Here is a 12,848-nt window from a genome sequence, read left to right as displayed (position 1 = left end):
TGGCCATGTGTCTGAGCATTAGCTAATAGTATGTGAGCAGGAATCGTGCATGCAACTTCGGGATTGGCTTTGTTTAAGAAAGTCACTGTTGGGCCGGCCGTGGCTTAGCGGTTAAGTGCGCGCGCTCCACTACTGGCGGCCCAGGTTCGGATCCCGGGCGTGCACTGACGCACCGCTTCTCCGGCCATGCTGAGGCCGCGTCCCACATACAGCAACTAGAAGGATGTGCAACTATGACATACAACTATCTACTGGGGCTTTGGGGAAAAAAAAGGAGGAGGATTGGTAATAGATGTTAGCTCAGAGCCAGTCTTCCTCAGCAAAAAGAGGAGGATTAGCATGGATGTTAGCTCAGGGCTGATCTTCCTCACAAAAAAAAAAAAAAAAGAAAGTGGCTGTTATTCTACTTCTTCTATGCCCTCTTCCCATGGACCTGTCCAGTGAGTTAGCTTCAACCACGCTGATGTGGATCATACTCGAGGGCAGGGATTCTCAACTTTTTTGGTTTCAGGACCTCTTCAAACTCTTAAAAATTATTGAGGACCCCAACTAGCTTTTGTTTCTATGGGTAAATTTACCATATTTAGAAAGTAGAACTAAGAAAATTTTATTAATTATTTATTGTCATTTAAAAATAACTATAATAAACTTATCACATATTAACATAAATAGTACATTTTTATAAAAACTAGCCATATTAAAACATTTAAACTATGTATTAATTTATCTAAAATAATTATAATAAACCTTGTACATGTTAATATAAGTAACATTTTAATTAAAAATAACTATATTTTCCAAGACAAAAAATTTAGTGAGAATAGGGGAATTGTTTTACATTTTTGCAAATCTCCTAATGTCTAACTTAATAGAAGACAAGTGGATTCTCACATATGCTTCTGCATTCAGTCTGTTGTGATATGTTCTTTTGGTTGAAGTATGTGAGGGAAATCCAGCCTCACACAGATAAGTAGTTGGAAAAAGGAGGAGTGTTTTAATAGCGATTTCAGAAAACTTTATTCTTCTTTGACACTATACCAAATGACAAGTGATAGTTTCTTAAAAGTTAATTGCAATGTGAAATCTAGAACTATATGAAGTAACTTTCATACTCAGTTACATGGAAAAAATCTATTGGTCTATTTTGCACTTTGAATGCATTTTTTACCCATTCATGATGTTACAATATTGGTTCACTGAGTTATGTAGATCTTTCAAATGTTGACACATTCTATTGTACAACATTAAAACATGCCAACCGTTCATCAAAACATCCCAACCATTCATATCCACATCAATCTCAGAAAAACAATTTAAGGAACTTAAAGACAGCTGTCAAGTTCATGGTACAGGTCCAAATTTTCCAAAATTGTAATTTTGCTTGAAAGCTCAGATTTTATAATTGGCAACAAACACCATCAGTTGTCTTTCTTGAATTGACAGATTTGCTTTTTTAATTGTCAAAAAGATGTCTGTCAAACGCCCAAATCTGAATAAGAATATTTGTCTTTCAGCCATTTTTTCAAGTAAAAATCATGTTCCATGAAAAGAAAAAGTAGCTAGTTCAGCTTGAAACTCAAAATTGCACACGTGCTTTTCTTTGAAACAAACATGTTACCTTGGTATCATTAAGTTAATGCCCACTGCCAAATTCATCACACAGAATATTAAAAAGAATCAAGAATTAATGAAATTAATACTTTCTCATGCTTTATCAAAGACATTTTAAAGTGAAACAGGCTTTTCCCCTTGTGAGTGTGTGGCAGTACAGAATACAAAGATTACTCGTTTACTAGTACATTCTGGTGTCCCTGCCTTGATTTGGGCCAGCAGTTTTACTGGCCACTGCTTTTGTACCATCAGTCCAAATGTCAATGCTGTGAAAGAGGCATGGCATCTTAGTCTTATTATGAAAATAGTTATGACCCATGGACCTCCTGGTAGGGTCTCAGGGATTCCAATGCTGCAATATTGGGGAAAGTAAAGGCCTTCGTGTTCTTGGAAGTTTCCCCAGTGTCCATGTGGACCTGCAACAAGATGTTAGATGCAGTACCACAGTGGGGGCTACCCACAGAACCTAGACTTATGATCTACTTTTCTGGGTATTTTTCATTCCTTGCTGAGCTAAATTGTTAGGAATGGGAAAGTAAGCTCCTTATAAAACCTTTTCTCAGGGCCTGGGAGGATGGCATAGGAGCAGCAAGGGGCATGGACTGGTGGTTTGCCTGAGTCCCTGCAGCCACAAGCTTCCTGGGAAGCATAGCGGACCCTGTTCCAATGTTTCTGAAAACCTGGATGACAAGGGATGTTACTCTGTCCTGTAACTCTTTCACTCAAAACTTTGTAGCTTCTGCAGCTCCATTTGGAGATTATAACCCCATCCCTCTATCTGTTAGTCCTACAAAACAACTCCTCCTCCAACCCACCTCTGCTCAGGGTATCAAAGGGTATCCTTATAGTCAGCTCTGTAGCTACTGCTCCAGAGGGCTAGCAGGGCCCCTTCCAGGCTTCTGGTGGCCTCATTTGTAGAACACCACTCTTGTGACTGTAAGTGAAGCTTATTTCAAAGTAAAGGACACATTGGGGAAATGAGAGAGGCTGTGTCTGGGCCGCTTTGGGGTGGGAATTCTGCTGGTGTCCTGGGAATTCTGTTTGTGGTGTAGTTCTGATGGCATCTTGACTTTCCCTGTTGCTGGTTTAGGAATCACGTTTCTTGGGTCTGATAAGTTAGTTATGATTCATCTTTCTGCGTTTTTAGCTTCTAAAAATTTGTTGTTATTTTACTGTGAGTCAGCTCTGGGATGGTGACAACGGACCTCTTTTCTCCTGGCATCACAGTGCCCTGTTGGTCATGGTCCATACCCTGACAAATTTGTCATATTTAATCTCTAAAAAAGGACCCTGGGCCACTTTACATTATTGTAAAGTTTGCCCATTTGACAAAGGTGCCTGACCCAGGGAGTGAATAGGGGTGGGCCTCCAGCGCTGCTCTGCTCACCAACCTGTGCTCCCACAGGGCTGGATCTGCCCAGAGTGGGCATCTTTTTCTATCGTCTCCACAGAAGGGGTACTTTCTCTAGCTCATACAAAGATGCTTCTATAGAGGCTAATGGTGGCCCTATCAGGACCTACCTCAGCCCATCCTGGGTCCTTAGGATGACTTTGCTTCACAGCCTGCCCATCTGTGTCCTAATTAGAAGGGTTATTTTTAAAACCTTCCAGATACAAATCCAATTGTCTATTTCTTTCTTGCCCAAACTGGCCCCAGCACAGGGCCCTGGAGGAATGGGCTAAGAGCTATACTTCCTCTCCACTGGAAAGCTGGACAATCCTTCTTCTACCAACTAAGTTTTTCTACCAAGCAGTCTCCTTCCTGTATCCACATCCAACACACACCATCTTCCTCAGCAAGAAGAAGGCCTTTGCTCTGCGTGAATATAGGAAGGAGTATCTGATAAGCCAGAGACCAGTACACAGCCGGCATGCACCAAGCACCCACTGGGGAGACCATGTGAGTGAGGACACAAATGTGGTTTTGCTCTCATCACACCAGACGACCCCGGCTATGACTAAGACAAGATCATGCGCAGTCCTGGCAGTGACTACTCCTGCTGCTGCTACAGTTCCTGTTGGGCAACCCTCTGTCCAGAGCGGCAGCACACAAGCAGAATCTGATACAGATATTTCTTTCCTCTGCCCTGCCTCTTCACATTAAAATGTGCTATTAGCTTTCCGCACTTGCTAGTCCCAAAGTGCCTCCAAATCCTTGGGCTCCTATCATCATGGTCTATGTAACTAGTTCCTTTATTAAAAGTCTTTAAAAATTCCATTTGGGAATGTGGTCAGTTTCCTTCCCTTGGCTGGTACATCATCATGAAATTACAGAACCCTTGGGGACAGAGAGAACATCCTATAAGCCTGGAGGTAGAGGTGGGTCGTTGGAAGAAGATGTTGGCAGAGAATGATTTTGGACTTTTCAGCAACAACAGAGGAAGTTAGAAATCAATGGAGCAATTCTTATAAATTATTTTAAAATTAGAATAATTATAATAATTTTATTATATTATTTTATTTTAATATAATTTTTTATTATATTTATATTAAAATTTTTATTTTAATATAATAATTTTAAAATTATAAAATTATTTTCAACCTAGAATTCTATTCCCAGTCAGAATATCAGTTAAATATGACATAGACTGAAGATATTTTCAGACATTCAGGGTCTCTAGGAATTTACTATCCCAACATCCTTTCTCAGGAAGCTACTGGAGGAGATGCTCTACCACAATAAGGGAGTAAACAAATAAAATGGAGATATGGGACCTGGGAAACAGGAGATCCCATGGAAGACAGAGGTGAAGGGAATCCTCAAGGTGAGGACGGCATTTGTGTAGCCGGCACAGGGAGCAACCGAACCAATGAAAACAGGTCGGCTAGTTCCAGGAGACAGGGCTCCAAAAAAAGAAATTAAGAGACTATTGAAAGGATATTTAGACAATGGAGGAGAATTTGAAAATGCATTACTGATAAATATATAGAAAACAAAACAAAACAATGAAATTATTAATACCATGGAAAGCAAAAGTTGTGTAACAATGAAACAAGAAATTCTAGCATGCCAGATATGCTTCAAATGGGAATAATGTAAACACTGACTATTGATCTAACTAAAATTAATATCTAACCACGTCAAGGGTACAAGGGGATAGGAAGTGTGTGATTCTGTGTATATGTGTGTGTGTATATAAGTATATGTGCGTAGGTATGTGTTATGTGTGTGTGCGTGTATGTGCATGAGTGTGCATATGTGTGTGTGTATGGATGTGTGTATGTGAATGTATATGTGTGTGTGAGTGTGAGGGTGGTGGTGATGGTGGAAGTGTGGGAGAGATGAAGAACAGTCCAGGCAGAGGTGCTGGCCAGCTCATAAATAACATCTAAAACTGACAAATCAAGAAATATTACTATAAACATGCTATTGAAATATATGGAAGTAAAAACTTAAAGAATCAGCTGCAAGATTTGAACGTGGGTGTCTTTGGGTAGCAGAAAATGAGAGGGAGCTATGGTACAAAGGATTGTCATTTTCATTTTGTGATTAACTTTTCTTTTTGTAACAGACTTTATAAACTTTAAGTTATGTGCAGGTATAATTTTGAAAAATGCAAAAATTAAATTTAAAATACATTAAGGCAAAATATTTATAGATAGTTTATTAATATAGTGGAAATAATTTTGATTTTATAAGACAAAAGCAGAATATAAATTGTATATCCAGTGTAAGTTTACCCATTTAAAAAAAAAGAAAAACAAAATCCAAACTAAAACCTAAAGATGTGAGAAGGTTAGGATTTATGAGATTTTTTTCATCGAATTTGCCTTATTAATAAATAATCTTTCAGAAAACAAAAACAAAAACAAAATCCATTAACAAGTGTATCAAGACAAGAGAGCCGGGCAGAAAACACTGTTCCCCTGGCCATCCTAGGCAGAGAGAGGCTCAAGGGCTTTTGCCAGATGCCGTGCTCAGCACCCACACAGTTTTGATCTCTGAACCGCAAATGAAGATCTCATTTCCTTCTTGAGCATGGTCAGAGCTCTCTGCGTTCTAATCCCTCATCGCCCCTTGACCTCCATTACTCTTGACAGTGGTGGTGAGTTGAATTGTGTTCCCCAAAAAAGATATGTCCAAGTCTTAACCCCAAGTACCAATTTGGTGACTTTATTTGGAAGTTGGGACTTTGCAGATATTATTAAGTTTAGTAGCTTAAGATGAGGTCACTCCTCGTTTTAGGGTGAGTCCTAAGTCCAATGACAGGTGTCCTTGTAAGAGAAAAGAGAGGGAAATTTGAGACACACAGAAACTGAAGAGACACAGGGAAGAAGGCCATGTGAAGACCGAGGCTGAGACTGGAGTGACGCAGCCACAGCCAAGGAACACCAGGAGCCTCCATAAGCTGGGAGAGGCAAGGAAAGATTCTCCCCCAGAAATTTTAGACCCTGCCAACACCTTGATTTCAGACTTCTGGGCTCCGATCTGTGAAAGAATACATTTATGTTGTTTTAAGCCTCAATATTTGTGATAATATGTTATGGCAGCCCTACGAAACTAGTACAACAGACCCATGCTGATGGAGGAGACGCAAGTGTGTGTGTTTGAGCCAGTGTGTGTTTTTCAGACACTCTCCTCATTAAACACACATTTGCTGAGCACCTGCTGTTTGTTAGGCCCTCTGCTGGACCTCATGGCTAGAGATGAGAATGTGGAGGTAGAGGCAGCCTGACAGAGGCACTCTGGGCCATGTGAAAGCATTTGGGCTTCATCTCAAGAACGAGAATAGGACACTGAAGGATTGTAAAGATGAGTTCTGGGCTGTAGAAAAAACACTCGAGAGCACGGGGTAGTAGGGAGAATGGATTATAATGGGGACTTGAGAAATGTCAGTTAGGACCAGGATTTTCAACTGGGGAACATTGGCCCCTTTAATGAGGAGACTTGGGCAGGAGAAGCCTGTGATATTTGAAAAAGAAAATTCAACATGTCTATTGTTTTCATAATATAAATTATAAGACATAATATAAATTTCATAATGTAAATTACATGAGAAAATCTTGGCTGGTGGAATTATACAGAAGAGAGCATGATAAAACATTGTAGGGTGATAGATTTTAAAAGGTTAATAATAGTATACCTAATGTTTTCTGAGTATTTTGCTATGTGCTATGCCAGATGCTTTTTACTAGTTATTTCACTTAATTCTCTAACATCTCTGTGAGGAAAGAGGAACAGTACTTCTATTTTAATTTAAAATTATCTCTATTTTGATCATGAAAATTTGAGGCTTAGATTTGAGTGAGGTCACACAGTAAGTGGCAGAGCTGGGATTCTAACTCAAGCGACTGTGCTCCTTAACTATTACACAACATTGCATTCCGTCTGAAAAATTTAGTTAGGTTGATAATAGAATAGGCCAGAAATTATAAGGGTTTGAATGACTGCAGTGGCAGTCAGTGTGGGTGGGGGGAAACAGATGTGAAGGCTATTTCAAAAGACTTGGTGACAAATTGAACAAAGGAGAGGGGCAAAAAAGACCCTGGGATACAAGCGGAGAACTTATTCACAATTTTTTCTTTCTGCTTTTGAAATATTATACACTATTCAGAATTTTGTGTTTCAAATATTAAGAGTTTTGCAGAATCACCTCAATGCCATCTGCCTAAAGCAGTTCACCGTATCTCGAGGTACAGCAGACAAAGGCCAGATCCTATCTGAGCCACAGAATGGATGTAATTCCATGAAACCATCAGTGAATTCTGTAGCAAAGATGATATAAAACTCGAGTAGCCACACACTAGCTTCTCTCCTGGATGGTTAACCTTCTATAGAACTTGTAAATAGATTAACACATTTTATACAACACATCTGTGCATCAATACACTTAATTGCAAAAGAAGCCTGATTTTTTTTTCTATTTAGTTTCATCTTGGGACATCCCTGGCACACATTTTATGCCACACTTAATAATTGTCTGTATTGGTTTGCTAGGGCTCCATAACAAAGTATCACAGACCAGGTGGCTTAAACGACAGAAATTTATTTTCTCACAGATCTGGAGGCTGGAAATTCAAGATTAAGGTGCCAGCACATTTGTTTTCTTCTGAGGCCCCTCTCTTGGCTTGCAGGTGGCTGCCTTCCTGCAGTGTCCTCATATGGTCTTTCCTCTTCTTATAAGGACATCAGTCGCATTGGATTACAACTCACCATAAAGACCTCATTTTACCTTAGTTACCTCTTTAAAGACTTGATCTCCAAATATGATTACATTCTGAGGTACTGGGGCTTAGAACTTCAACATATAAATTTTGGGGCGGGGGGTGTGGGGGAGGACAAGTCAGCCCATAACATGGCCCGGAGTCACAAAGCTCAGAACCATATTCACATTGTAGTAAGCCCTTTCTTGAGATATTGGGATCCAATCACTCAGACAATTTGTACAATCAGAACGGAGCCAAAAGTGACTTCACTGTGGGACACTTAGGGAAGTTACCTCCCTCTTCCTTATTATGTGGCCTGTTTCCCAGGGCTAAATAGAGATTTTGGTCATTCTTTGGCTTTCTTGCTGGCCATGGGGACATCGACATCTGACATTTGAAAGGGATGAGAACATGGGTGGGTGGAAGTTGAAACTATTTGTTTAGATACAAGTACATGGAGAGGCTGAATGAAATGGTGTGATCTCAGAGGGTGTATTGGATCTGGCAGGAAACTTCGAAGGTCAGTCCTCTGGGGCTTCTAGAACTGCGTTCTTTTTCCTTAGTGCAATTCTCCCTACGAAAGGTCACCACACATTCGACAATTTGACTTTACAGGAGAAATATTTCCTTCAATCTTGTTTTTCCTTACATATGATTCAAAGTCCATTCATTAGGGGAAAATACTGTGGAGATATGTGTATATTTCCTAATAAAGTAAAGTGAGGGGGAAATTTTTGTTGCTGCATTTTATTTGATTAAAACACTTATTTCCAACTAATTAGCCTTCTAGTAAAACAAAACACTATAATAACCTTTTATTGTTTCAAAATCCTTCACCCCTCTTCTTAATGGAAGCATCCTAATGCTCCCCTCTTCAATGAATGGCCTTCTTGTTTTGCCTCACCTGTAGCCTACACAGGAAAGAGTCTCAAATCTGTATGCATTGCCTAGAATTTTCTCCTGAGCTTCAAGAGTCTATTGCCCAGGGGCTGGCCCCATGGCTTAGCGGTTAAGTGCGCGCGCTCCACTGCTGGCGGCCGGGGTTCGGATCCCGGGCGCGCACCGACGCACCGCGTCTCTGGCCATGCTGAGGCCGCATCCCACATACAGCAACTAGAAGGATGTGCAGCTATGACATACAACTATCTACTGGGGCTTTGGGGGAAAAAATAAATAAATAAAATTAAAAAAAAAAAAGAGTCTATTGCCCATTCTCTGTAGGTCTTGCCACTTGACTGCTCTCGAGGACCCTTAAATTCAATATGTGCAAAACAACTTCTTAGTGTCCTTCAGAAGTCAGCTCATGCCCCTACATGCCCCATCTTGGTTAATGAAGCTTAATCACTCAGTTTCTCAAGCAAAGAACTTACAGTTACCCTTGCTATCTTCTCATCTCCCACATCCACACCCCAAATCTGACTAACTCTATGTCTTAAATACATTTCCCAGCTATGCTTTCCTTTGCATTCTCTTAAATTTAGATCCCAACCATCTTTCACCAAGCCTATTACAATTGCTTCTCCAGGCGTCTCACTGTCTCCTGTCTCACCTCCTTCTCTGTTCATTGGCACCCTAAACGTATAGATGAATTTCAACTTCCTTAACCCAACATTCCAGGCTCCCATCCTGGGTCTGGCCACTTATCCAGCATCCTATCCTGAAATATATTCTTTGCTATAGCTATTTACAAACCACTTTTTCTTGCTTTAATGTAGCCTGATGTTCCTAACTCAAGGTCATGAACTCATCTACAGTTTGTCCTTCTGGCAAACTCCTGTTTGTCTTGCAAGCATCACATGTTTGGGATGCCTTCTTTGGTTCCCATAGTCCAGACTTGGTGCTCATTTCTGCGGCTTGTGGCACATTATGCACATCCTTTGTTTCACTTATCAACTGAGCTGGACCAGTTTCCCAGTCTGTCTTATACATTAGATTTCCAGTTCCTTATACTCCGGGACAGTTTTATTCACCTTAGTGCCTCCAGCATCTAGTCAGTGCATGCCACATAGAGTAGTCCCTTTAAGTATATTAAATAAATAAATGTGAAAAGACTTTGAAAAGTTTTAAATTTGATGGAAGAATAGGGAATTTTTTTTTACAAACATTATCCCTTAATATCTATAATGAGCTGTTATTTTATTGTAAGAAGAGCAAAGTACTCAGAGTTAGAAGCTTCAAGAGCCAATCCATGTCTATCTGTCGTAGTTAATTTCCTCGGCTGTAAAATGGGGATAGTGATACTATCTAAACCAATTGTCGTGAGAATCAACTGTGATAATGTGGGCAAAATTTATTTCTAAACTATAAATACTGTTCTTGAAAACATGAATTAACATCACTATGCTCAAGTCTTTCTAAAACTGGATATATATATATATATATATATGTATATATAAACATATATATTTTTTGTACTTCTCTTCCTTGACTATTTAAAATAGATTTCCACCAGGAGTGGTGAGAGTGATTTCCTCACTTTTGAGAGATAGCAGTATTTTTTGGTAAGATTAGGTCTCAATGACTTGCTCATCGTATTTTATATCACATATTAATGCAATTAATCACATTAATGCAATATTAATGCTCATCATATATTAATGCAATTAAATATAAATTTACCTGTTCAAATTCAACCTGTTCTCAAAAAACACAGGGAAGAAACTGGATCCTATTTGGGCAGAGAGAGTTGTTCCAAGCCAGAAAAACCATTGGTTGAGTGACCCAAGGACATATTTTTATTTTACCTGAAAGAACCAATAGGTTTTACAAAAACCTTTTGGTATTTTGAGAGCAGGCAGGAGTTAGCATTGATTTTGGATCTAGAAATGAAGAATAGCTCCTCTACCCACTCCCACAGACATTTTTTTATTTTTACACAAGGTATCTAGAAAGCGCTTAGTAATTAGGGTGACCATACCTCCCATTTTGTTTAGAACAGTCTTGGTATGAACATTTTGTCTTGATGGAATTAATAAAGCACCTCTTTTTTTTTTTTATTTTATTTATTTATTTTTTCCCTCCAAAGCCTGAGTAGATTGTTGTATGTCATAGCTGCACATCCTTCTAGTTGCTGTATGTGGGACGCGGCCTCATCATGGCCGGAGAAGTGGTGCGGTGGTGCACGCCCGGGATCCGAACCTGGGCCGCCAACAGTGGAGCGCACGCACTTAACCGCTAAGCCACGGGGCTGGCCCTAAAGCACCTCTTTTATTCTCTATCCCCATTTGGATAATAAATCATATGCTCATCCCAACCCCAGTACATATTGAATAAATGAATGAATAAATGAATGAATTCCTAGCTTCATCCAACAAGAGGAAAACAAGTAAACATTTCAGCCGTAGCACTCTGCATTATATTATCCAACAGAAATTTGGCCAGCAGTGTTTTACCTGGAAGCATAACTCAGCCACAGAAATAAAGATTCAGGCTCCCTAACATAGAAGTAAGAAGATTCCTCTTCTCTCCCCAATTCTCTTCTCCTCTCTCTTAACTTTCCCTATTCTCTTCTTTAAAAACTTAACATAGTGATTGGGTCTGACAGAGCAATGGAGCCGTCAAGGTTCAGGAGAGGGAGAAGCTGTTGTGATAGAAACAGAGAAACCCTACGGATCACTAGACGTCAGTGTTAGTTTCTTATTGCGTGTGATTTTAACTTTAACCTGGTGATGGGATTTATAACCTTTATCTGTAGAATTAACATTGCCTCTGTTTGATCCGTAATTTGAGTTGACTTAATGTGAGTTTCAAAAATGGGATTAATAGTATAGTTATGGGTTTATTCTGTTTGTCAGCTGACCTCTCCATTTCAGAACACCTAGAGATCAGAGGAAAACAAGTCCTTTAACATGTGTAAAATAAGTACCTGCTGACTCCTCAGAAGACTGGCTAGGAATAATTGCACGTTTCTAGAAGTTTTTTTGAGCAGAAGCTCTAGGACTCCTTTGGCAGGAGCTCCAGGCAGGCAGAGCAGCGCTGTTGAAATCTCTCCTCCAGACAGAAAGTGTGACGCTCGCCCTCCAATTAGCGTTAGCAGAAGCTGTCAGGCTGGGGGCCTGCTGTGGACTGCAAAAAAGCCCTCTAAAGCTACGGGTAATTGCTTCAGCTATTTGCTTAACACCCTTGAGCCGGGACAAAGGAAAGTTTATGGGGGAGGACCTTGCTAAACCAACAAATGCCTAAGAGAATGGAGGAAGCTAATTAAAGAGGAAAATCAGAATCCTGTGGGGATTTCATTTCCTTAAGTGCTCCAGACAATCTTAGGTTGGTTTACCTGGCTCAGCCGATGTCGTCTTGGGGTCCTACTCTGGGTGAAAAGCCCCACCGAATGTCAGCCCTGCCTTTGAGAACACCCGCTGGGATAGCTAGTGTAACAGAGCCTCCAACCTGAAACGGGGGCTGCAGAAAACACGGATAGAGCGCCCCGACTAAGAATGAACAGAGGGACCTTATTATCTCACTTATATGTGGAATCTAAAAAAGCCTAGCTCCCAGAAACAGAGACTAGAATGGTGGTTGCCAGGGCCTGGAGGGTGGGAGAAATGGGGCGATGTTGATCAAAGGGTATAAACTTCCAGTTATAAGATGAATACGTTCTGGAGATTTAATGTACAGCATGGTGACTATAGTTAATAATTCTGTATTACATACTTGAAAGTTGCTGAGAAAGTAAATCTTAAGTGTTCTCACCACACACGAAGGTAACTATGTGAGGTGATGGATGTGTTCAATAGCTTGATCCATGGTGATCATTTTACAATGTATACGTATATCAAATCATCGGACCGTGGCTGTGTGCCTTTCACTGAGGAAGGACTGGGGGCGAAGTCTGTGAAGCCGGGTCTGCAGAGACCCGGTAGGTGTGAGTTCAAGCTGGGAGGACAGGGGATCAGACTCTTCATGGAGGCCTCAGAGGGTAAGTGACTATCTTCTAGCTCTGCCTGACATCCCAAATCATCATTAACAATATTACTTCATAAACGAAGAGGTAAATCATGCTCGCATGAATTGAGAGGTCTCCTGAGCTCCCGAATGCATAGCTAATATCTTCCAACTTCTTGTTTGGAATCTGCCTTGTAAGAGAAAGAGCT

The sequence above is a fragment of the Diceros bicornis genome, chromosome 28, assembly GCF_020826845.1.
Source record: "Diceros bicornis minor isolate mBicDic1 chromosome 28, mDicBic1.mat.cur, whole genome shotgun sequence".
NCBI lineage: Eukaryota > Metazoa > Chordata > Mammalia > Perissodactyla > Rhinocerotidae > Diceros > Diceros bicornis.
This window is presented reverse-complemented; position numbering follows the sequence as displayed.